The sequence below is a fragment of the Silene latifolia genome, chromosome X (assembly GCF_048544455.1).
Source record: "Silene latifolia isolate original U9 population chromosome X, ASM4854445v1, whole genome shotgun sequence".
Classification (NCBI taxonomy): domain Eukaryota; kingdom Viridiplantae; phylum Streptophyta; class Magnoliopsida; order Caryophyllales; family Caryophyllaceae; genus Silene; species Silene latifolia.
The window spans coordinates 239,942,703-239,967,564 of NC_133537.1; the positions used below are offsets into that span (position 1 = coordinate 239,942,703).

The 24,862-nt window shown below is 43.5% G+C and overlaps 1 long non-coding RNA gene across 5 annotated transcripts; it reads right to left on the reverse strand.

Annotated features, from left to right (window-relative positions):
- LOC141623859 (uncharacterized) lies at positions 1-24,862 on the reverse strand. 5 transcript variants are annotated; one of them, XR_012533684.1, is made up of 7 exons: positions 24,736-24,862; positions 24,518-24,597; positions 24,263-24,375; positions 23,941-24,009; positions 22,457-22,526; positions 4,151-4,227; positions 1-180 (listed from the first exon to the last, which is right to left on the reverse strand). It is a non-coding gene; the product is annotated as an uncharacterized LOC141623859 (long non-coding RNA). The 5 variants fall into 5 exon arrangements; XR_012533682.1 differs by adding an exon at positions 2,547-2,601 and having other exon boundaries at positions 24,518-24,862; XR_012533681.1 differs by adding an exon at positions 2,547-2,607 and having other exon boundaries at positions 24,518-24,862.

Below are 24,862 nucleotides of genomic sequence, written 5' to 3' on the forward strand. Positions count from 1 at the left end.
GAAAAGAAATGAAACAAATATAATAATAGACAAAATCAGGTTAATACAACCCAAGTCTAGAAGGCGGGGAAAAGATATCCCACGAATAAACATATAAGGAGTTTCTAAACTAGCAACTAAGGTCCAAGGGTTTAGTTCTCGCTAGCCCACACGTCTTCCCCACGTAAGCATCTTCACAACCTGTCATTCATGTAAACATGAACGCCACGGTCAGTGGGGAGTAACTCAAGGTTCTCCCAGCCACAATATGTCGAAACGAACATAACAAAGAACGTAAACAAACAATCATATTAGATAAGACATTAGTGAATCGAATCATAACTAAACATGAGATTATACGTGTTTAAACCAACAAGAGTAAAAGAAATGATGAAATAAAAAAGTAAGGCGTAAACAACAATAAATAAATGGAAAAGAAGGACAAGGAAACTGACACGGCCACTTAGCCACGAGCACGTATTTCAAGGAGATATGACCAAAGTAACCATCCAAATAATGCAAGACATTTATCACTCTTAGACTATAATTTCCCCGGGTAGGACTACGATAATAATACGGTCCTAGTCTAAATCTGCAGATTCTCGGGTGTACATCCCGATTCGACGTGCGCCCAAAGACAAAGACGCACCCAAGACTCGACTACTAAGGAGACCGAGTACCCCTAATCGCGAACAAAGACGAAAGTGGCGGAAAGACTAAGATAAGACTCACTTGCGTAACAAAGACAGTGGCCAAAAGCCGTACTTGCGAACAAAGACAAGTAGGCCAAAAACCGTATTTGCTTAACAAAGACAAGCGAGGTCAAACCCGTGCTTGCCGAATAAAGACAAGCAAGGCAAAAAGTATGTCAAGCACATACGATGGTAATATGACATTTCTACAAGAATACGACTCTTACAAGTAATTATTTATAATAACCTTTTCATGCATATGGGACGGGATTATTAATGTCACACTCATACTTATGGCTTGCATCTCACCATAAGTACGGATGGGAATATCAGTCCCGACGATCATATCGCAACTAGAGGGCCTATGGCTCACCCCCTAGTGTCTGATAGGACCAAGACTCTCACAACCGAACCATACAAGACATTATCAAGGATATGACTCTTCACAAATAACTATTTAATAATAAATATTTCATGCTTATATCAATAAATATTCCATTTCATAATTTAACATGCTGGTTAAATAAAATAAAACAAGTGATAATGAATAATTTACGTTATATGAAATTACGGAATAAAATGTGAACCGGCTTATGTGACTCATTCATGAGCCCACTTCAGAATATAAGGTTAGCCCGACAATCAAAACATGATGAGTCCAACAACTAAAACATGTAAAGCCCAACAATTGCCTCACTTGAAGCCCAACAAATGAACCATATGATGTCCAACAAGTTAAACATGTAAAGCACAACAAACTAATCATGTGAAGTCCAACTATTTACTCATGTGAGAGAAATATATATATATAAAGAACGATCTTTGACGGATTAGGCCATTTAAAATACGAGACGATCATTAAACTATTCGAATGAAGCAGTCTTGACAATGAGAATACCTATAATTTAGATATGGTCCAATAACTTAATCATTCAAACCCAACTAAATAATTATGACGAGTTCAATTAAATTAACGGGTCAAACCCGAATGAAAAGATATGACAAACAACACTTACTAAGTATAATTGGTCCAATTTAGTAAACCTAACTAGCCTAATTACTAAAATCAAATGAGCCCAACAAACTAAATCGAATGAGTCCCACAAAATAATTATGTGGAGGCACGATATTAACGAATTACGTTTTATAAAATACGAGACGGAAATTAATTATTTCAAACATACCAAATTGCGCCCAAACACAACTCATAACCCAACCCAAAGTCGTCATTTGGACAACACTCTTACACGACTCAACTCAAGCCCTACACGGCCTCACCACCCGCCACCACACAGCGCTAACCCACGTCCTATACCCGTCCCAAAACAGTCCTAGTTTCATCCCTAAACGGCTCTATAATCTCCCTTTCAACTACCCAAAAACAGACTCCATCATCCCCTTTCACGGCTCCAAAACAGAATCCCGCACACCTGCAAACTACCTTAACCAGTCCCGAATTATATATAAAAACCGATTCCCATAAACAGGGTGCAACACGGCCTAATACACTACATACTTACACACGAAACGGTCCGAGTTTGAACCATATTTCGAGCGCACTGGGGACGGGTCCAAAGCAGGAGCTCACGGGTAAGGGATAACCCGAGTCAGTCCTGAAAGACTGCTCACTCTCTCCCCGTCCCAAACCACAACCAAACAGCCACCACACACCATCCAAGCGAGCCAAAACCGAACCCAAGTAGCGGAGCACAGCTTAAATTGAGCTCGAACAGTCCCACACAAACACCAAACTGAGACTAACTTTATCACACAAATAAGGAAATGTAAAGAGCTAAACAGTACCAAACACGAGCATGTAAATCGACAGAAAAGACGGAAAATTTCGACCGTTGTCGAGTAACCTATCACCGTTACCTTTAACTCTCGAATTCCCGAATAAAAACGTCCAAAGCACGAGCCTTTCTTCAGTCTTCAGCTTAAAAGAAGGAAAAACGAGTCGATTAAGGCGAGAAACCGAGTTGTCATTTAAGACGGTATTTTCGAACTTCTACAAAATTAAGACTTTATTACCTTAAAATAATGAGGGAGGAATGAGGAAGAGAATGGAGTAAGTATTATGAAATTTGGCTGAGAAATGGAGAAGGGATCTATGGTTGAAGGTGGCGAAAATGGTGTGTACGGCTCTGTCTATAGCTGCTGTTGTATTGTTTTCTTTTGAAAAGAAGAAGAAGAAAGAGTGGGGAAAGCAAGGACACGGCATCAGGCAACACAATATTAGTATAAATAATAATAATAATAATAATAATAATAATATATAAGTGTGGGTTGTGAGTAGACCTGTCAAAACTCGACCCGACCCGAAAACCCGACCCGACCCGACCCGTTTTCTTAGGGTTACAAACCCGGTTTTTTCGACCCGCGACCCGTTTGACCCGAATCCGAAATGACCCGTTATTTTAGGGTCGAGACCCGACCCGAACGGGTCGACCCGTTGGGTCAAGGGAAAATCATGAATTTTATTAAAAATATTATTATTTATATATTATATTTGAAAATATAGTTAAAAAATTATTTTTTTATTACTTAAAATTAAAAATTCAACTAAAAAGTCAATTTTATATAACTTTTATAATATTTAATAATAAAATAATTATTAAAAAAACTTTATTTTAATAATTATATCAATATAATTATTGTATATGATGAATATGACTAAAATAATATTTTTAAACATATTTTAATTTTTTAAAAAATATTTTTTAAATTAAAAAAATCGTTTAAAAAAGGCGTTAAAAATTATTTCTTGACCCGTATTCTGACCCTAACCCGACCCGTGACCCGTATGACCCGACCCGTATCTGACCCGACCCGTATTTGACCCGACCCGTATTCTGACCCGACCCGTATAACCTGACCCGGGACCCGACCCGCCCGACCCGTTTGACAGGTCTAGTTGTGAGTGAGTAGGTGTATGAGTGTTGTTGAATTTTGATTGGTCGAGATTAAGGGTAGTCTTACCTATGAAAATGTGACGGTCTATAGCTAGACGGAAATTGAGACGAAGATTATTATTACTGTCACTATTATTATCCGATCAAAAATACGTATACATATATAATTATATAAATCATGCCTTAAAGATATAATTTAATCGTACGTATTTTTATATAAACGAGCTTTTATATAATACGTTTATAAAAATCGTGTTTGACATAAAATTAATTAAATAGAATAATTCAAAAATATGAAATAAAGTGATTAAACGGTTTAATAAAATTTAAATGTCAATTGGAAAATTCGCGGGTGTTACAACTACAAACAAAAAAACTGATCTTTCATAGTTGATAAACACGAAATAAGACAGATTATTTAGGATCAACTGTTTTATATTACAAACACAAAATAAGAACAGATCATTCATAATCGACTGTATTTTCTATTTTTTGTTTGTAATATTATAAAATACAGCCAAGCAGTTAAACAATTCAAGCTAAACAATAGAAGAATAAATGAATTACCCTGAGAATGCCAGTTGCATGTTATTCGCATCATCAGTCGTTGCAAACGACAGCCTTCAAGCTTGTATTCTCTAGAACTGAAAAATCAAACAAACAGCCGTCAAAAGATTTACACTCTTAACATCTGGCATATTATTGATGTTTAACATAAGTGAGAGACATATAAGTAAAGTCATAGATAAGATACCTACTATGTGAAATCTTATTTCAATTCAAAGAATCAAGACATTAAAAGAATCGAGAGTCGAGACACAAAGATTTTTGTGAAATGCTTATAGTAATTAAATCTTCAAAAGCAAAACAATTAAAAGTTATAAACGTATGCCTTATAAACTAAACTTTGACTAACTTTTTAGTATCAAATGCCCAAATCCACAAAATATAGAAGAACACATAATAATTTGGTGTATGATGGGAAAAACAAACCTAACCTCCTAAAATTTGTAAGTTTCAGAACAGACCATTTGCGAAAATATGCAGGTTTTTTTCAAATAACAGAAGCATGGTAGACAAAGAGGGATGAAGAGTTGTTAGGGTTAACTTTTGTTTGATAGAATTGACGGCAGAAGAAGTAATAAGAAGGTTAGGGTTTTTACAATTGTATTTTTACGCTGCAATTGGTTTTTTACAGCACAACTAGTTCTTCTACCCGCGAAATTCGCAGAGCGGTTATTTTGCACGTTTTGAATTTATGTAATAATTATGTATTATAGAACTTAGCTGATTGAAAAAACTACTCCCTCTGTCCCCGTCATTTGTTGTCCTTTTCCATATTGGGGTGTCTCAGTCATTTGTTGTCCTTTCTATTTTAAGAATGAACTTAATGAGTAATTTGATCATTCACACTCAATTTGTTCCACTTGTCATTTAGTTATTGGCCATCTCCTCTTTCCTTGGTCTTTGTGCCAAAACCAAAAGACAACAAATGACCGGCATGGAGGGAATAATTTGTATTGACTTTGACTCCTTGGTACCCTATATGATAAAGTGTTAGCAAAGTACCCTCTATCCCGGGTTATTTATTAACTTATTCCATTTTCTATTTTAAAAATAACTTTGATAGACAATTTGATCCTACACATTCAATTTGGTCTACTTAATATCCAATAATTAACCCCTTTTGGTTCATTGGTCTTTGTGACAAAATCAAAAGTAAACAAATGACGGAACATGGGGAGTAGTTGTCTAACATTAACAAACATCAGTTCATCACCGACACTGTTTGCAATTTTTAGGTTAATATTTTGTTGGAGATTTTTATAAATAAAGCTAATATTAAATTGTTGATTTAATATAAAAAAAATTCAAATGGTACCTTATATGTATATTGATCTTTGCAAATAATCATGGAATATCTATAATCTATTTCTTTTTTTTTTTTTGTTTTATATTTTCTTATATTTTCATTTATTTTGTAGAGCACTACCAATGTACTCCTTATATCCGGTGTCCCAATGAATAATTTATACTTACTTTATTTTATGAGGGAAAAAAAAATGTAAATTATTGACCGGAAAGAAAGATGTAATTATTTTGACGGAAAGAAGTAGTTTTTGGTGTTAGTTTGATTCTATTGTGCTAAAAACTTTGTGGTCAATTGATGTTGGAGTATACTTACTTGTCTTGTAAACTCTCCTATATGTAATTTAGCATATGCTAAAAAAAGCTTGAAAAAATTTGTTACTAATACATGGTTCGTCCAACAATGAATTTAAAGGTATTGAAATTATATATTTATCACATATATTCGGCGGGTTTAAACCACCACATTATATTATTACACCCAAAAACAAATATACATATATTTTTAAAAGATTTGAAATGACTAATTATAAATTCTCATCCTATTTCAATTCATTGTTAGAATATACAGAGCATTAAAAACAAAGACATTGCATATATTCTCCTTTATTTTAATTGAGTGGTGAAAGACAATTCCCGCTATCGTCTCCGCTTATAAAATTAAGACGCCACAATGGAAACCGTATTCATCACCCCTTGTTAATCTTCTCTAATCCCTATAATTTCCCATGAAATATCAACCTCCGTACCGTACTTATTTCTTCGAGTACATTGTGACATTTGAAAAGTCGTGCACTCCATAGTGCGATGTCGTCGAAGCTATTGCACTTCTTGTAGCCACCACAACGGAGACAACAATATGATTGCACAAGATTTAACCTATTGCATAGTTTATAAGAACCTTTTGTTGTGTACTTGTGTTGGTTTTGACCCAAATAATGTAGAGCGTATATATATACAATTTTCCCATATCATCCAGGAAAAAGGATTCTGATTCTTTTTAGACTATTCATGGTCGTATGGAATCTTTGATATTATTCTTAATCTATAAGACAAAATATAGTCATGTGAGATCTTGTTTGATTTATCGTCATAAATGCTATAACAATATCAAATTTTTATAATTTTTAATAATGTGTAACTAAAGATATACACGTTACAAAACGTGTCTCGGCAAGTGTGATAAAGCAACTGTAACCTTTGGTCTGGATGGGAGGAAGTATATAACAGTACCTTGGTAATAATAGTAGGTTAATGGAAGATGGAAGGCCAACAGATAGGGGTATTAGACATGGACGGGGTCCTTTATGCTAATTAATCAAAGTGGGGTGTTAAATGCGTTAGATGAATGGGCATTGCCGTTTCTTTGATTATTATACTCCCTCTCTACACATCCCTTTTTAATACTGTTCCGGGTATAATTCCAGAGCAAGTATCGTTACCACCCGTGGCTTGTAGAATAATGTCTTGGATTAGACCCTTCGTGCTTCTATCGTCTCCCTCGGCCTCCCCTGCAACAATGAACAGGCGGGGCTTGGCTTTGTGCAAGCGTACCCACTCCGACGCCAAGTCGGTGAACTTAGAGGTATAAGTTGTATGCTAATTGGCTAGGAATGTATTGTAGAGAGATAAGAGAGATGTTACCAGATGAATAGTGTATTTAGGTTTAGTTGTGAGATCCTTTCCTCAAAGAAGGTTGAGGAGTATTTATAGGCTTTCACCTTTTGTCACGTAGTGGCCAAGTGGCCAAGTGGCTTATCGGTGGAAAAAGACAGATTTCTACCCTCGCCGATGAACCTATGGCGGGCGGAGAGGGTCTTGGATATGAGTACGCTGTGGTATGTGTCATTTGGCGGGTTGTCGGCCGAGACGCTGGCTAGCTGGCCGATGGGATGCATCGGCTAGACGATCTAAGTCGTTGACTTCTTTGTGGATATCTTTGACCTTGCTCGGTGTGTTGACTTTGGTCGTGGTGCAGAATATGCCCCATCAATTTGCCCCCGGCGTAGTCTATGCCGTGGTATGGGCTCGATGTATCTTGAGCATATATTCTCGCACAAACTTCCGCAAATTTCTGTGTCGGTGTCTTCTTGTGTCCGGCGTGGCTCTTGTTAGGCCGCACCATATACCATATCCCCCATCCACATGGATGCGTAAAGGGTATCCGATGTGGAAAAGGAACATGTTGGCCGAGACCAGTGGCCGAGAGTCTTAGGTTGACTTTGATTGCCCCGGCCGTGCTCCATTACTTGGTTGATCGGTGGCCGGAGAGTAGATACCAGAATTTGCTTGAAATGAACGATCGCGAGAGATGTGAATAGGCTTGTTGAAGACGCTTGGTCATGTTGCATTGATTGACATTCATTTGTTGCGACGATTGACATTAAGCGGTTGCATGCTTGACACGTGTGTGTTCGCCGATTGGTTGACACTTCACGGGTCGTGCCTGATTGGTCCCTCTTCATGGGCTTTTCTCTATAAATAGGGAAGTTATTAGTGATTTTGGCCTCCATTTTATTTTCGAAAATTTTTCTCTAAAATCTTCATCTCTCCAAACTTTCAAGGGTTTTCTTCTTCTTAATCTTGGAGTATCCGATCCGTGAGTGTTTTTCTTTAAGGTAAACAAGCAAACTTTTTTTTTTTTTCTTTGGTAATTTGTTGTGAATCATGTCTTCGACGCCGGATTGGTACTTCGCGCCGGGGTTCCCGTCGCGTCTTGATGAGGAGGAGGTCTTTGGAGGCCATCCGCTAAGGTTTGGGGGCCCTAAGTCTCCTTCCCCGTAGGCCGATCCGCCCCTCCGGAGGAGTTGGAAGATGAGGATGATGATGAGGGCTCCGGTGATGGCGGGAGGATTATCACTCCGGATCGTGGTGAGGGGCTTAGGTGATGGCGGGAGGATTATCACTCCGGATCGTGGTGAGGGGCTTAGTTGGTGGTGGGAGGAGGGCTATTCCGGACCATGGTGAGGCTCGCACGACCTCTCGACCGTTCTGGACAAATAAATTCGCATGGCGACTCGGGGGAAACTCTTTTCGGAGATCACTTCTTCCTTGGTGAGGGGTATGAAATTGTTTTCCCTCGGGAGGGTCAGCGGTCTCTTTGTCCTCCCCAGGTCATATCGGCGTGTACATCGTGCAATTGGAGTACGGCTCCGGTTTCCTTTGAACGAACACCTCGTGCCCATCATCAGAGCTATGAATCTTGCCGTGGCCCAACCGCATCCGTTGGTCGTGAGGACGATAATCGGCTTTGTGTGGCTCGCCTCTTTAAAGGGGAGATCCCTACGGTCGACTTATTCCGCCGACTTCATAGTCTTTACCGTCATTTGCCAAAAGGGTGGGGTGGTACGGCGTGCGGATGGAGCGGGATATGTCTCCGTAAACAAGCTTACTTCAAAAAGGTAGCAAGAGCGATGGGTGTATGTCAAAGTCTTGGGAGGACTATCCGTTGCCTCGGTCTTTTCAGGGCCCTGTTCACTTACGGTGTGAGACCCGGGCAGAGTATGAGAAATACGTCTCCCGGGGTAGCAAGGTTAAGATGGACGCTTCTTTTGTCCCTCTTTCGGAGGATGAGAAACGGCAATGCGGCTATTTGACGCCGAGGAGGGATGGCGCCCCAGACTCGATTATTCTTCAGACGAGTCGTTATGCCGCGTCGGCCTCATACCGCCCTCAATGGGGTGAGTGGGGTCGGTGTGAGAGGCCCACCGCTCGTTATGTTCCTTTTTTCGAGCTTTGTTTTTACTTCTTTTATGTAACTCTTGTTCGGTTTCTTGCAGATCGATTTGGCCGGATCTGCCCGAGAGGGACTGAAGAGGTGGGGCTTGATAAGGACGGGAAGGTTCTCACCGTCATCCACAAAGGTGAAACGAAAGATCGCGGCTATCCCCTAACGAGCTCATGGAAAAGCGATCGAGGGCGTTGGATCGGGAGACGGCTCGAGCACGGGTTCTTGACGGCGTGCCGAAGAGACCGAAGAAGCGACGTCCCGATCGGCGGTCAGATTGTGTCAGTGCGACTCCTCTTCGACCCCCGGCCGAAAAGGCTCGTGTGGAGGTGATCAACATTTCGAGGAGGAGGCAATCGCTGCGCTAAGGTCCCTTCTCCGAGGAAGAGGAAAGACCCACCGCTTTGCTTCCACCGTTCCGGGGAGGAGCTGCTCCCTGACCCTCCAAATAAGAGGGTTCAAACGGTACGGACTTAACATGTGGTTCGGATTTGGTGGCTCGTTGGACATTCCCTGGTGACAAAGCTTTCGACGTGCCAACACAAGGTGACATGGATGCTCTGTGTCATTTTTTGTAGATCAACTGTCGGCGCGCCGTTCTCACCGAACGGCGAGCGGGGAAGCGGCCGAGGAGGCGGTGAGAAGGCTACCGAGAAGGTGGTGGCAAAACGTCGTCGTGGACTCCTTTCCCGAGAAGGTTACCCCGCCGAGCTCGTGGCGGGCGAGAAGATATATAAGAGGTGGGGAGATGGAGTCGCCGGCCGTGTCTCTTATCCAGAGCAAGAAAGGGCCACGCCCGGTCCCGGACAGTGATTGCACGGCTCAAGCTTGATCTCTCCGCCGCAAGGAGGAAGCGGGAAGGCTCAGTGGATCTTCGTGTCGCCGTGGGGCGTGCGGAGGAGGCCGAGAGGTCGCCGAGGGCCGAGAGGGCCAAAGTTGAGAATCTTGATGGCGCCACGCCAAGATGATGGAGGAGCGGGATAGGTACAAAGGTGCCTATGACGCCGTGGTTGCAAGAGGGACGAGTGGGAGGAGCGGTTCCACAAGCAAAGGAGGTGCTTAGTGACGTGCGTGCTATCCTTGCTCAAAAAGAGAAGGATATTGAAATGCTCCAATGTGATCTCCTCCCTAAAATGTGCGCCCCGATTCAGGGACCAGCCGAGGAGAGGCGGCCGGGAGGCGATCGAAGGTCTGTCCCCGACGCTCCTTCCCGTGGGATAAATATGATCGGTTCCTGGATGAGATAGGCGAGGCTGTGAGAGGCGGCTGCGAGAAGGCGGAGGCGGCGAAGGCGCTCGGCATACCGAGGCCAACGAGTTGCCGGAGACGGTCAACCTTCCTCCAGCCGCCACCGAGGATGATGTTGCTGCGATGGAGGGCAACAGCGAGGCATAGGGAGACGGGCGGTCGTCACCGGACTCACCGGCGTCTCGGATAGCTTTAATGCGATTCGGGGGCCAATTATTGAGCCTTCTCTCCCCGCCATTCTTTTGGCGCTTCAAATCCTAAGTCCGTAATCTTTTGCTTTCCTTTCGTTTCTTTGCTTTTGTAATGCTTTGGTAGGTAGAGTTTAGGCTACCCCAACGGGACAGCCGTCGTTTGTACTCTCCTTGTGATCATTCTTAATAAAGTTATTTTGTCGGCCTTTGGCTTGGCCGGGGCTTTGATTACGGTTCTCTCGTTCGTTCTTCCACTTTACTAGTTGAGTGCGTTTGTTTTCACACATGACATGGCCGAGGCAGTTTGAATGCACGTCTTGTGTCAACGCGTCTTTAGCGTCGTAAGCGTGTAGGCATATTGACCGCTAGATGGGCGTCTCGGTGCGGCGAGTATACGTTTTTCTTTTAGCGTATCGGCCGTCGTGTTCCCGTCGCTCTCGGCTTTGGCCAAGAGTAATCGGGGTTGCGGCTTCGATAAGCGTCCGTCAGAATCGTGTAGGCATATTGACCGCTAGATTGGCGTCTCAATTGCTGGCGAGTATACGTTTTTCTTTTAGCGTATCGGCCCGTCGTGTTCCCGTCGCTCTCGGCTTTGGCCGAGGTAATCGGGGTTGCGGCTTCGATAAGCGTCCCGTCAGAATCGTGTAGGCATATTGGACCGCTAGATGGGCGTCTCAATTGCTACCGAGTATACGTTTTTCTTTTAGCGTATCGGCCGTCGTGTTCCCGTCGCTCTCGGCTTTTGGAGGTAATCGGGGTTGCGGCTTCGATAAGCGTCGTGAATCGTGTAGGCATATTGACCGCTAGATTGGCGTCTCAATTGCGGCGAGTATACGTTTTTTCTTTTAGCGTATCGGCCGTCGTGTTCCGTCGCTCTCGGCCACCGAGGTAATCGGGGTTGCGGCTTCGAGAAGCGTCGTCAGAATGTGTAGGCATATTGGACCGCTAGATTGGCGTCTCAATGCGGCGAGTATACGTTTTTCTTTTAGCGTATCGGCCGTCGTGTTCCCGTCGCTCTCGGTTTTGGCCACCGAGGTAATCGGGGTTGCGGCCGATAAGCGTTTCTTTCCTCGCCGGTGGCAAATCTTGGAGGGGAAAGACACTTTGATGGAGAACCAGGCGTTTCATTCATATGTTATGATTGTGCGTTGGGGTGTCCACAATGGGTTTGGATACCTCCGCCGCTATACAAAGTATTTTCTCAAGTTGTCGGTGTTCCAATGGCTCATCATCAAAGGCACGCCTCCCATGTCATTCAGCAAGTGCGTGCAGCCTCATCTCTTCGACCACCCCTGCAGGGACCTTCCCGATTGGCCGTCGTTTGCCATGAATGTTTCCTTTGTTGGTGGCGGTGACTTCCTTAGGACTAGGTCTCCTATTTTTAAGTCCCTTTTGTGGACTCTTCGGTTGTAAGGCTCTCTTCATTCGGTTCGATATACGGCCGAGGTTCGGCGTGCCGTGTCTCGGCTTTCTTCGACAGTCAGGGAAACCCTTAGGCCCTCCTCGTTTTCAAGCCCGGGTCAAAAGTGGTTGTTCGAATGTTGGCACCGTCGCCGATCGATCGGCGGATCGCTTGAGCCGTAGACTAGATGGAAGGGTGTATCCGTTGCTTCTTTCTCCGTGGTTCGAAGGGACCACGGACGCCGGGTAGTTCGTCGGCCCACCTTCCTTTAAGGTCTTCAATTTGTCTTCTTGGCCGTTGAGGATGGTTTTGTTGGGTCGCCTCACTTTGACCGTTACTCTGCGGGTGGCGAGACGGAGGAATACGCGAACTTGATGCCAAGCTCCTCAGCGAGTTCATTATCGTCGCTCCAAAATTCTCGGCGTGGTCAAATACCATAACTTGGGGCAATCCGGCGGGTTATGACGTTTTCCCCAGATCACCTTTCGATTTACCGTGGTCTTGGTCTTTCCGGTGCTGCTACGGCTTCAACCCATTTGGTGAAGTAGTCAACGGCGACGATTAAGAACTTCCTTCCTCCGGAGGCTGTTGGGAATGGCCCTAGCATGTCCATCCCCCATTGCGCGAAGGGAAGGGGACTAAGCACCGGTTGTAGGTCTCTGGAGGGAGCATGAATCACCGGGCGTGCATCCGACGATTCGTGCACTTCTTGGTCTTCGTTCTAGAGTCTTGAAGCATGGTGGGCTGAGTAGCCGGCTCGGAGAGCTTTGTGGGCTAGTGTTCTTGCCCCATGTGATGCCCACAGATGCCTTCGTGAATTTCGTCGATGTCGATTCTGCGTCGGCGGGCCAGACCGACACACTTCAAGAGCGGTCTTATTACGGATCTTCCATACGTTCCCCCCTTCGAACACCAAGTACCAGCGGCGATCCTTTTTATTTTGGCGAGAGGGTTGCGGCCCTCGGCGATTCACACTGTAAGTTTATATCTCATTATCGGAGTCATCCACGTTGTCTCGGTCTCTATGTTACCTATCATGCCGACGGTCTCAGCGATGCTTTTCGCATTCACGATATCTACCAAAGACGGTCGGTGACATTCTTGATGGTTGGTGGCGGTTTAGAGAGAGCGTCGGCTCGGTTGTTCTCGGATGCGGGAACGACTTTGGATTTGGAAGGATTTCAATTTTGCTACATCGGCTTTTACCCTTTCCAGGTACCTTACCATTCCGTCGTCCCGAGCCTCATACTCCCCTCTGATTTGGTTGGTAACCAAGCAGAGTCGATTTCAAAGACAATGTGTTCGCTCCTCGGCGGCCTCTAGCTAACTCGACTCGGTTATCACCGCCTCGTATTCGGACTCATTGTTCGAGGCCGAGAAGGTGAATTTCAGGGCGTACTCAAACTCGTCCCCGTTTGGGCTGATGATAAGGATGCGGCTCCGAGCTATTCGTCGTGGAGGAGCCGTCGGTGTAGACCTCCCATATTCCCGGGTTTGGCTCTTCCTGATATGTGCATTCGGCCAGAAATCAAGCGCTTGCCCCTTTATCGAAGGCCTTGGCTTGTATTGAATGCCGAAACCGAAAGTTCACTTGCCCATTTGATGAGCTCTTGGGATTGCTCGAATTTTTCCAAGGCTTTCTCCAATCTGGTGATCGGTCGGACCGTCACGGGGTGTGCATCGAAGTAGGGTTTTAACTTCCTTGTGGCAATGACAACGAAGGGCTTTTTCAATTAGTGGGTAATTTCTCTCGGCAGCAACGAGTGTATGGTCGACGAAGTAGATGGGTGTTCTTGTTTGTCTTCTTCCCTCGATGATCACGGCGGCCGACCGTGGTGCCGAGGTAATCGCTATGTATAGGTATAGCGTCTCCCCAATATCGGCTGGGCCCAGTCGGGAGGGTCGAAGGTGAGCTTTTAGTTGTTTGAAAGCCGTGCTCTGTTCCTCCCCGGTGAAGTCTTTATTTCCTTTCAACACTTTGAAGAATGGGGTGCTCTTGTCGGTGTAGGGAGATGAAACGGGAGAGCCGCCATCCTCCTGGTCAAGATCATAACCTCTTTTCGATTCCTTGGTTAAAGCAGTCAGGATTGCTCGGACTTTGTCCGGATTGGCATCTATGCCTCTGGCGCTGACAAGTACACCAAGGAATTTACCCGCCGGACACCGAAGTTGCATTTCATTGGGTTGAGCTTCATCTTGTATTTCCTTAGTGAACAAAATGTCTCGTGTAAATCGGCCGGATGCTCATTTGTCGGACTTGCTTTTTACAATAGCATCGTCGACGTAAGCCTCAATGTTTCGTCCTTTTTGGTTCTGGAACACTTTGTCCACCTGACCTTGTGTACGTTGCTCGGCGTTCTTCAAACCAAACGGCATCATTTTGTACATGTACGTGCCGTTGGCGGTGATAAGTGCACATTTAGGCATGTCTTCTTCTTGCCATAAACACTTGGTGATATCCCGAGAAGGCGTCCGAAGAGGCTCAAGATGGTGTAGCCAGCCGCCGTGGCGTCGATCAAACTATCTATTCGAGGCAAGGGATAACAATCTTTGGGGCATGCTTTATTAAGGTTGGTAAAGTCTACACACATTCTCCATGCCCCCGATGACTTCTTCACCATTACAACATTGGCTAACCACTCGGGGTAAGTACAAGGCATGATAAAACCCGCCGCTAGTAGTTTATCTACTTCGGCTTTGATGGCGTCGTCCTTCTCGGCGGAGGAGTTCCTTTCTCGCTTGATGGGCGAGCGGCGGGGAGTACGTTCGACCTTGTGAACAATCACCTCCGGCCACGCCGGCATCTCGGCCGCCGAGTATGCGAAAACATCTTTATTTCTCCTCAGCAGATCTAGGAGGTCGGCTCTGAATTTTGGTTCCAGGTTGACACCGAGTTTGTTACGGTGCGGCGGTGGTCAATCTCTACCTCCTCGGTCTCTGCTCCTTCGACCATGCCAATGGTCCTGGCCGCTCCCGGATCCGGGGTGTACTTTCGTATCCAGGAAGGTTTTTAGTTCAAGGCGATGGCTCTAACCTCACCGGATACACGATTGTCCGTAGTCTTGGGCTTCGCACTCGCCTTTGATCGGTTGGCCGCTAATAGTGAGTCCGTTGTCACCATGATACGCTCGCTCCGTGGCTTTAGCTAGCTCAACTCCGGTTATTACCGCCTCATATTTGGATTCATTGTTTGAGGCCAATGAGGTAAGCTTCAAGGCGTGCTCGAACACGTCTCCGTTTGGCCGATAATAACGATGTCGGCCTTCGAGCTATTAGCGTAAACCTCCCATAAATCGGGGTCTTCGTCTTTCGAGGTGAGCTTCTGCGCCTCCCCCCGGTCCGAGACATATATCGATGTCGGGGTCACGATGGATACCACGGCGTCGATCTCGCTCAAAGTGACCCGGCCTACGAGAACGTTGTGGGCGGACACGCCGTCGATGACTATGAATTCGGACATAACGCTTTTGGTCGTATTCCCCTCGCCGAACTTCACCGGCAATCTAACCGACCCTGTGGGTACCAGGCCGTCCCAGAAAAGTCGTACAATGGGTCGGTGCGGGGGTTCAGATCTTCGATCTTGATCCGAGGCCGAGAAAGCATTCTCTCGTACATAACGTTTGTGTAGGCGCCCGTGTCAATCGGCATCGCTTCACCAAGTGGTTGGCTATGTCCAGCGTTGTAAGTGGGTTTATGAAAAGCGACGACTCCATCGTAGTCTTCTTGTCCAATGGTCATGTCCGGGATCTTTGGGAGGCGGGGTTCTTTGTGTTGGGCACAAAGTTGATGGCCGGATGAGGCTCATCATGGGGCCGTTTGTGCCCCGTGAGCGGACCACCGCTTCGTTGTCACGATGACGACATTGACTACTCTAAACGCTCGGCGGCGGACTTGTTCGGTCCGCCAGATCAGTTTTCGGCCCTTGGCAACATATTTCGAGGCTCCCCTTCGGATTAGTTCTCAATGGCATCCTTCGGTGTCGCAATCGTTGGTAAGGTGTCGGTGTGGCGTGGTACTTGCGGTGATCTTGGCTCGTGTCACCGTCACTCCTCGCCTAGGGGTCTTTCCCATTTCGGCCCTCGTTCTTGCTTAAAGCGAAAACTTGGCGGTGATATAACCGGGGGGTGTGATTTTCAATCTTGTTTTTTGTAGTACGTTCGAGCTCCCGGGTATCCGCCGAGCTTTGTTTCCAGCGAGGCTTGTCGACCGCGACCTATCATTCTTACGGCGTCTTTCGTCGGACCGTGACCTGTTGTCGCCACGGCGTCCTTCCCCTGGGTGCTCGGCTTGGCCGGGGCCTACCCGAGGCCTTGTGATAGTCTTCTACCTTGATGGCTTGGTCGCCAACGCTGCTGGCGGCGTCCATGCTCGAGGCCTCCGCACTTGATGAGCTCATTTTTCAAATCTCTCCTTCGGGAGGCCCTCATCGCAAGGCCGCCGGCTCGGGATTAATTTCTCGAATCTTTGGACCTTTTCATCAAACCTCTTCACGTAGCTCGGAGAGACTCGCCCCCAATTGTCGACGGTCGGGAGGTCGATGTCTCTACGGCCCTTCTCTTATTGCGGGAGTATTGGGCTAGGAAAGCGCCCTTTAGGTCGGCGTAATAATACACCGAGCCGTCGGAAGTCCTTTCACCCGGCTCCGAGCCATCCCATGCAAAGTTGTTGGGAAAATTCGGCACTGGACCTCGTGGGCCGCTCCCATACCGACATGTAAGACTCGAAAGCCTCGGCGTGGTCGATGGATCACCATCTCCCTTGACGACAGAGGTGGTAGCTTGAGCTTGTTCGGTTAAGAGGGACTTCTAAGACGTAGGCGTTGAGGGGTCGCTAACCATGTGTCGAACGACACGCGGCGATCGGCTTCTTGCGTCCCTAACCTGGCTCCTTCCTCCGTGACGGGAGGGGCTCCTTCTTCGACTCGGGCTTCTTCTCCAACTCTGCTGAGTCGGACTCCTGCAGCTTCTTCGGGGTGAGCCTCGTTCGTGTGGCGGGGACGCTGTCCTCCCCCGAGTGCGGGAAGGACTTAGGTCTACCACGCCCACTTTGGGCTCCCCGGCGTCTTGATTGGGGCGGCTTCTCCTAGTGCTCGTTCAAATTTCTCGGAGTCATATTTTGGGCCCCGGTCTCCGGACGATTTCGCCGCTCTTGTCGACGTGACGGTGTGAGCGGGCGTATTACTAATTAGGTCAGGAGCATCTTGACCTTGCCACGTCAACCACATGTCCCGTGATGGTGACCTGGTTGGTCGGGGCGGCGGCGTGTCGGGTATTGATGGCATCCGAACTCCGGTTGGATTACACCGCCGGTGGAGGGAACATGTCGACTCAGAATTGTGGAAAGTATCATCTTGGTAAAATGCGGTTTCGTCGATTCTGATTGCATCTTGTTGTTTCGACATTTTCTTAGCTTTTTGGGTGGGTTTTTGTTTTGTGTTTTTTGTTTGGGAATGAATGTGACTAGCTTCTAGTGTCTTTTTCCCCGAGGCAGCGCCAATTGTTCCGGGTATAATTCCGAGCAAGTATCGTTACCACCCGTGGCTTGTAGAATAATGTCTTGGATTAGACCCTTCGTGCTTCTATCGTCTCCCTCGGCCTCCCCTGCAACAATGAACGAAGGCGAGGGCTTGGCTTTGTGCAGCGTACCCACTCCGACGCCAAGTCGGTGAACTTAGAGGTATAAGTTGTATGCTAATTGGCTAGGAATGTATTGTAGAGAGATAAGAGAGATGTTACAGGATGAATAGTGTATTTAGGTTTAGTTGTGAGATCCTTTCCTCAAAGAAGGTTGAGGAGTATTTATAGGCTTTCACCTTTTGTCACGTAGTGGCCAAGTGGCCAAGTGGCTTATCAGGTGGAAAGACCGTTCTACCCTCGGCCGATGAACCTATGGCGGCAGGACAGAGGGTCTTGGATATGAGTACGCGGGTATGTGTCATTTACCGGGCGGGTTGTCGCCGAGACGTCGCTAGCCGCTGGCAGATGGGATGCATCGGCTAGACAGTCTAAGTCGTTGACTTGCTGTGGATATCTTTGACCTTGCTCAGTGTGTTGACTTTGGTCAGCGGTGCAGAATATGCCCCATCAAATACATTCTTCATTATTCCATAGATATGATATATCTACATGGCATTTTCATGGTGTTTGGTAGTGCCATGTGTCAAGTCAATAGGCTCAACTTGCCTTTTTATGTTATTATATAGATTAAAGCTGGTAGCTTGAAAGTTTAGAAGTTGTACAAAAAGGAAAGTAACTTAAATATCAAAATACAAAGTACGCTAAGAGAATTCAAACTTAACCAACAAAAGAGCTATGATGAACTTCCTAGGAGTAAGATTCGAAGTCAAATCAACAAGGATGTCAAAGATAGAGCTTTATAGGTTACCAGTATCAAACTTAAAGGAGGAGCACGATGAAGCGAGGAAGAGAGGTATGAACGGTAAGCTTATGGTCAAAGAAGAAAGGGAATTAGACAAAAAGGAAACGCCAGGTACTCATATCTCAAACAACAACATCATTCAAAGTGGCTCCGAAAACTTCCTAGCAACAAAACTCATAGCCACATCACTCCCAAGGATTTTCTCAAAACACTTACGTTACTTCATCCTAAGCAATTCCATGAAACAAGGTGCTTCATAAAAAGTGTGATTTCACCTCTCCAAATCCTTAAACATCCACAAACAACCTCCACGAGATCAAGGTCAAAGCTATATTCATATCCAACTAGTGTCAATTATGAGTTTCTCAAAATGGCATAACCCTCGATCAAACATCCAAATTCAAAAGTTCCTTTGCACATTCTATCCTCCCAAAGAGATCTTGTTATACTCTCGAAACCTAAAGCATAGATGGTGACATTCTCCAGATCACAAGACAACCACCCAAAAAGTCTAACTCATCTCAACTCAACATCTATCGATCCCAACTTATAATTACATCTCAAGAAATCTGGCTACTAATCCTCAGTACCACAAAGTGAATACCCAAATGAGATCCCAAAACTAGCAACAACTCTCACCTAACCTGGTTCCTATGTAATCATCACAACACTCACAAAATTATACCGACTATTCTAACCTCGAGTTCAACTCAAATTTCCAAGTAACACTTTCATCACCAATGGCCAACAACGTCCTAGAGGTGTTTCCTTCCAAGCTCTCATCATAAACTCTACTCCATGTTAAAACCCAAGCAACAAAACTCGAGTTACCAAATACTCAAATTCCAAGTATAAACAACAAGGTCAAGTTCCATAGTCTTAGTATCATAGGCAACTCACACTTAACACACATAATTCCACCAATAAATTATACTCACTTTACCAAAGAACTAGGTATAAGAATCACTAAGTATGTCTCACCACACTACCTAAGTCCTTCCAACATCGCAACTTCTCGAAACCAAGAGTTATGGGTTAACCACAAACAAACTCCACAAAGCCAAATTATCCAACCAAAATTAACATCTCACAAAAGAAAAAGAACTATAAAAAAGGCATTAAGGGAGGATAAGCAAAGAACAAAGGACAAGTTGGGAGATTACAAGAGTAACTTCCAAGGAAAAGAAAAGAGAGTTTATAAGAAGAAGTAAGCATCAAGAAGTAAAGAATAAGGCAGGGTACACAAAGAATGAAGAATATTTTCGAGGAAGGAGAAGCATTCTTCAAAGGTTGAACAAATCTTCAATTCTTGGCAATAGGCACCAAATCTTGATCTTCACGTCAGTAAGCTCACGGTTATTGATCCAAGGGTACAACAATAATTGACAATTAACAAACATGTTAGAACTTAACAAAGAACAAACACACTATAGACTACCACCTTAGGTCCTTAAGTCTACCCATCTCTCATTCATTATTCAAGGTCAAGTTCAAATTTAAATTTGGGGTACACGTGTGTGCGTTGGGAGCAACATAGGCTCTGATACCAACTGTGAACCCCCGCAAAAACTCGGAAAACATAAGTTATAAATTTAAGCGGAAATTACAAAATTTTCGAAACCTTTAAAGTTTAAAGAGCGGGTTCATTAAAATGTAAAACATAAATAAATAATGCGGAAATAAATATTAAATTATACAAACGTGATAGTCAAGGTGAGGGAAAATATATCCCTCGAATGACAATACAATAAAAGGTGAGTCTAAACAATCCTAATAAACCAACTACTAGGCCAAAGTGCTCGCTAGCTCACACATGTCTTCACCCCATGAACGCACCACTAATACCTGTCATTCATGTAAACATGGACGCCACAGTCAGTGGGGGAGTAATTCAAGGTTCTCCCAGCCACAAAATGTCGAAACGAACATAAGAAAGAACTAAAACAGGTAAGTCATATAAGATACTTACAAAAGATATGTATATTAAGTTTATAATTAAACATGGTAACTAAATGAGATGGAACAAGATAGATAACATTAGCATAATAAAGATTCAACTATTCATGTGAGACAATTTAATAATATGAGAGACAAGAATACGGTAATCTACACCAAAGCATGCATTTCAAGGAAATACAACATAGATGTGAGATTGGAATCCGAATCATGTGAAATAGTCAAGTAGGGATCAATCAATACAAATTACAAAAATAGAAACTGTAGCCATTACTTGGAAAACCACTTAGCCAACATTGCACGGGACGTGGCTACCAATGTCACATTCATACTTATGGCTTGCATCTCACCATAAGAATGGATGGGAGCATTAATCCCGACGATCATATCGCAACTAGAGGGCTTATAGCTCACCCCTAGTATTCGATAGGACCAAGACAAACAACACAAGGCATAACTCTTACCTTGAAAGACAAATACCAATATCTATAACCAAGCAAGACCTTTACTACTCATATATCAATATATAATTCCCCTGGTAGGACGACAATGGTACTCCCAAGACTCGGTCCTAGTCTAAATCGCCGGACTCTCGGGCGAACGGTCCCCGATTCGACATGCGGCGAGTAACGATCCGCATCCAAGACTCGATCGACGTAACTAAGTCGAGAACCCACAATCGGCGAAACGATCAGAAAGAGGCGTAAAGATAAGTCAAGCAATACGGTATAGCATAAAGGCATTATCACGAGAATACGATATAAGCTAACCCACAATCGGCGAAACGGTCAGAAAGGGGCGGGAAAAACATAAATCAACCAACTCCCAGCTGAACGGCACGAGAGCGGCGTAAACCAATACTTGGCAGAACGGCACAAGTAAGGCGTAAATGTAAACCAATCATATATGATAGTATCATGACATTTCTAAAAGAATACGACCCTTACAAGTAATTATTTATAATCATCTTTTCATACTTGTAATATATAAAATAAACATTTCATTTTATAGTTATACATGCCGGTTAAATAAAACGAATAAGGTATAACAAGTAGTAGTGGGTAATTTACGTCATATGAAAATTAACGGAATGCAACCAAAATTTTAATACAAAAGGCAAAATGGGCCCTACCATTAAATTTTAGTAAGCCCATCAATTTAATGGTGGTGAGTCCAAACCCACCAAGAAAATGAGTCTAAATAAAGTAGGCAAGTGAGTCCAACCGGAATTAGAAACCGAGTCCAAAAGATGCAAGAAATGAAGCCCAAAAGATCCAATAATTCAAGCCCAACATAGATTGATCATAAAAGAATTGCCCAAGCATAAAACAAGAAGACAGAACTACGGGAAGGACACACTTACACCGTGACTACAACTGACAAAACCGGGCCATGGATGAGGCCATTCAACCCACAACGATGCCGTGGCCACTGCCACCTATGGTCAGTCCATATCCGCGGCCAAACACGGCCTTCACGTCATCATTAAACCACACAAACAACCCTCAAAACAGGGAGTAAAACAGTCCTAAACACGGTTCCAAAGCAGGGCACCAACAATTCAAAAACTGAGTTTTTCAAGCGGGAAAATATCGGGTATACATGTGACGACATTTGCGTAAAGACACTAGTAGGAAAACCGATCAGAGGGACCGTTTAATCCGTCCCAAAACAGATGACAAGAGCAGTAAAATGGAGGATAAAACTGGGGTGAGCAGCCCAACAAATGTACGATTTCAGACAGACAACAAAAGGTAAATTCGAGACGGAATGAGTACGACTATAACAAGGATAAACACCACCCAATTCCTGCCATAAGTAAACCCATAAAATCAGCAAACAAGATGTCCATTTACTCGCACAAAAAAGAAATCGACAGCCCATGTTTGACAACACCATGGCCGACTACTCCCTATGGGACGAACCACGAAGACACCAAAAACCAGCCATGTAAACTGACCTCGAGCATCATAAAATCAAACCCATCCATGACGAACACAGTAAAGACTTAAACTTTACTTAAACTTTACAGTAAACAAAGACAATGCCGAGTAAGAAGGGCGAGTTTCCCGACGTTTTGTCGAGTAACCTATCACCGTTACCTTAGCTCTCGAATTCCCGAGTAAAACATCCCCAAAACATGCGTTTTTCTTCAGTCTTCAAGGTTTTCAGCTTCAAAGAGGAAAAACGAGTCATATGAGTCACCAAAACCGAGTTTATCATAAGATGCCCATTTCGAAAATTCAACAAAATCAAAGCTTTCTTACCTTAAAAGAATGAGGAAGAAACGAGGAAGAGAATGGTGTAAAAATTAGAGGAAAAGGTGGAGAGACGAGGGAGAAATCTGGGATTGAAGCTCGCGAAAATGGTGTTGCAGTTGGTGTTGTTGTTTACTGGTGACTGCTGCTTGATTTATTCGAAAAAGAAGAAGAAGAAGGGATGAGGGGGTGGGACACGGGTAGAGTAGCGTAAAAACAATAATATATAATAATAATAATAATAATAATAATATATAATAATAATAATAATTATATAAAGGTAGAGTGTGGGGTGGATAAGGGGTACGTGTTGTCGACATATGGTTGGTCCGAGTTTAGACAAGACTCCCAATTGAAATGTGACGGTCTAATGTTAGACGGAAAAGTGTCTCGAGTCTATATTAACTTGAGACGGAAACTAATATTAGTATTGTCACTATTATTACTGTCCGACTAAAATACGTATTTTTATATAAATGAGCTTTTATATATATTACTTTTATAAAAATCGTATTTAAAATAAAATTAATTAAATTGAATAATTCAAAAATATAAAGTAAAGTAATCAAACGGTTTAATAAATTTTAAAATGTCAACGTGGGAAATTCGCGGGTGTTACAGAGAGCGTACAAAATGGTAAAGAAAAGGTGATATTTCATTTTCAATACAAATTACAGAAACCATTTTCATTAAAATGATATCAAATCGATCAGGAGTCCATCCAAAGTACTGTTGAGGATGAGTCCGTCACGAGCTCAGTGAATATCACGCCGACAAAGCGTTCCCTAGATGCATATGAATTTGAAGATGATGGGCAGTTAAGCACCACAAAAAAACATGCTCCAGATGAGGCCGAGTTCATCGGAAAGTCAACTTAGACCTATTTTGAGCAATATTATGAGTTATTTTAGTGATCTACTTTCATAATTTTCATGTTTGTCAAACTCTTACGATGTTATTTTGGTTTGATTTTGATACACTTGTGAGAATAAGGTTTCTATTCTTATGCGTAATTTAGCAAGGTTACTTTTATGTTCAATACTCTACTACCGCTAATTAGATTAATATTGATTTACCTTTATCATCGTTCAATCTGTCCCGATAATTCATGTTTTCTAACCCAGGGACTCAATATAATAAACTCAATATAATAAATGCGAAACTGTAGATAAAAAAACAAGTCACACAATCAGACTACAAATAAGCAAACCTTTTGTTGCACTTAAAGGTATACTGACAACACAAAAAGTTAAAGCTCAAACTTAATTATAAGCAATATCTGCAATGAGTATCTCAAATAATTACAGTCAACCTGCAATATCTATTACCTTTGTCATCGTTCCACCCATCCCATAAAGAAGCTTTACCAAACCAGGCGCTCCATATATGAAAGCAAGCTGCAGTAAACCCAGTCACACAATCAAACTACAAACAAGTAAAATAAAACAATTTTTTTGGAAATAATGCATAAAGTGTATAATGTTGTGTTTGTTTAGCTTGCGTTTCAACTGCGTTTCATCTCAATTAAACATTAAGTCATACTGACAAGTGACACCGCAAAAAACTTAAATCTAAGACCTCGCCATAACAAGTATCTGCAATACATATCCCCAATGATTATGATTATATTCACTCTGCAATAACAAGTACCTTTATTTGAGCCTATTACATCATCCCGACAGTAGTTTTATCTGCTAAAATGCCTTTCTAACTCCATTGAAGATAGATAACCGGAGGTCCGTCTATAAATAGATGTACAAATCCTGCAAATACAGGAAAAAAAAGCATGCACAAAAATATCCTTAGCAATCGATATCATCTAAACACATATCGAACACATATTTACATCTGCACAAGTTTAATGGTGATGAACCGGCAATTAAGATCCAACAGTAGACCGAATACCTTCTTTCAATTTATTATTCTCATAAATTGATTAAGATCGTTTTTCTCGGTGGCTTAGTTTGATCCGGCAACCGATACACCTACACATGCATCGAGGGTCCAATTCGGCGAGGCCGATGATGGATGGATCCACAAATTTGAGCAATCGAATTTGAAATACTAAATCAAAGATATACTAAATTCAATCAAGCACTCGAAATCTCAAGAAGCGAACATACAGAGCTTTAATTAACACCTCCTTATTTTGATTTGAAAAGAAGACCATCGAATCTAAGGTTGCTATTGTGAGGTGCAGATTGTTTTTTATTTTTGGATGAAATGAAAGGATGGCAGATTAAAAAATGG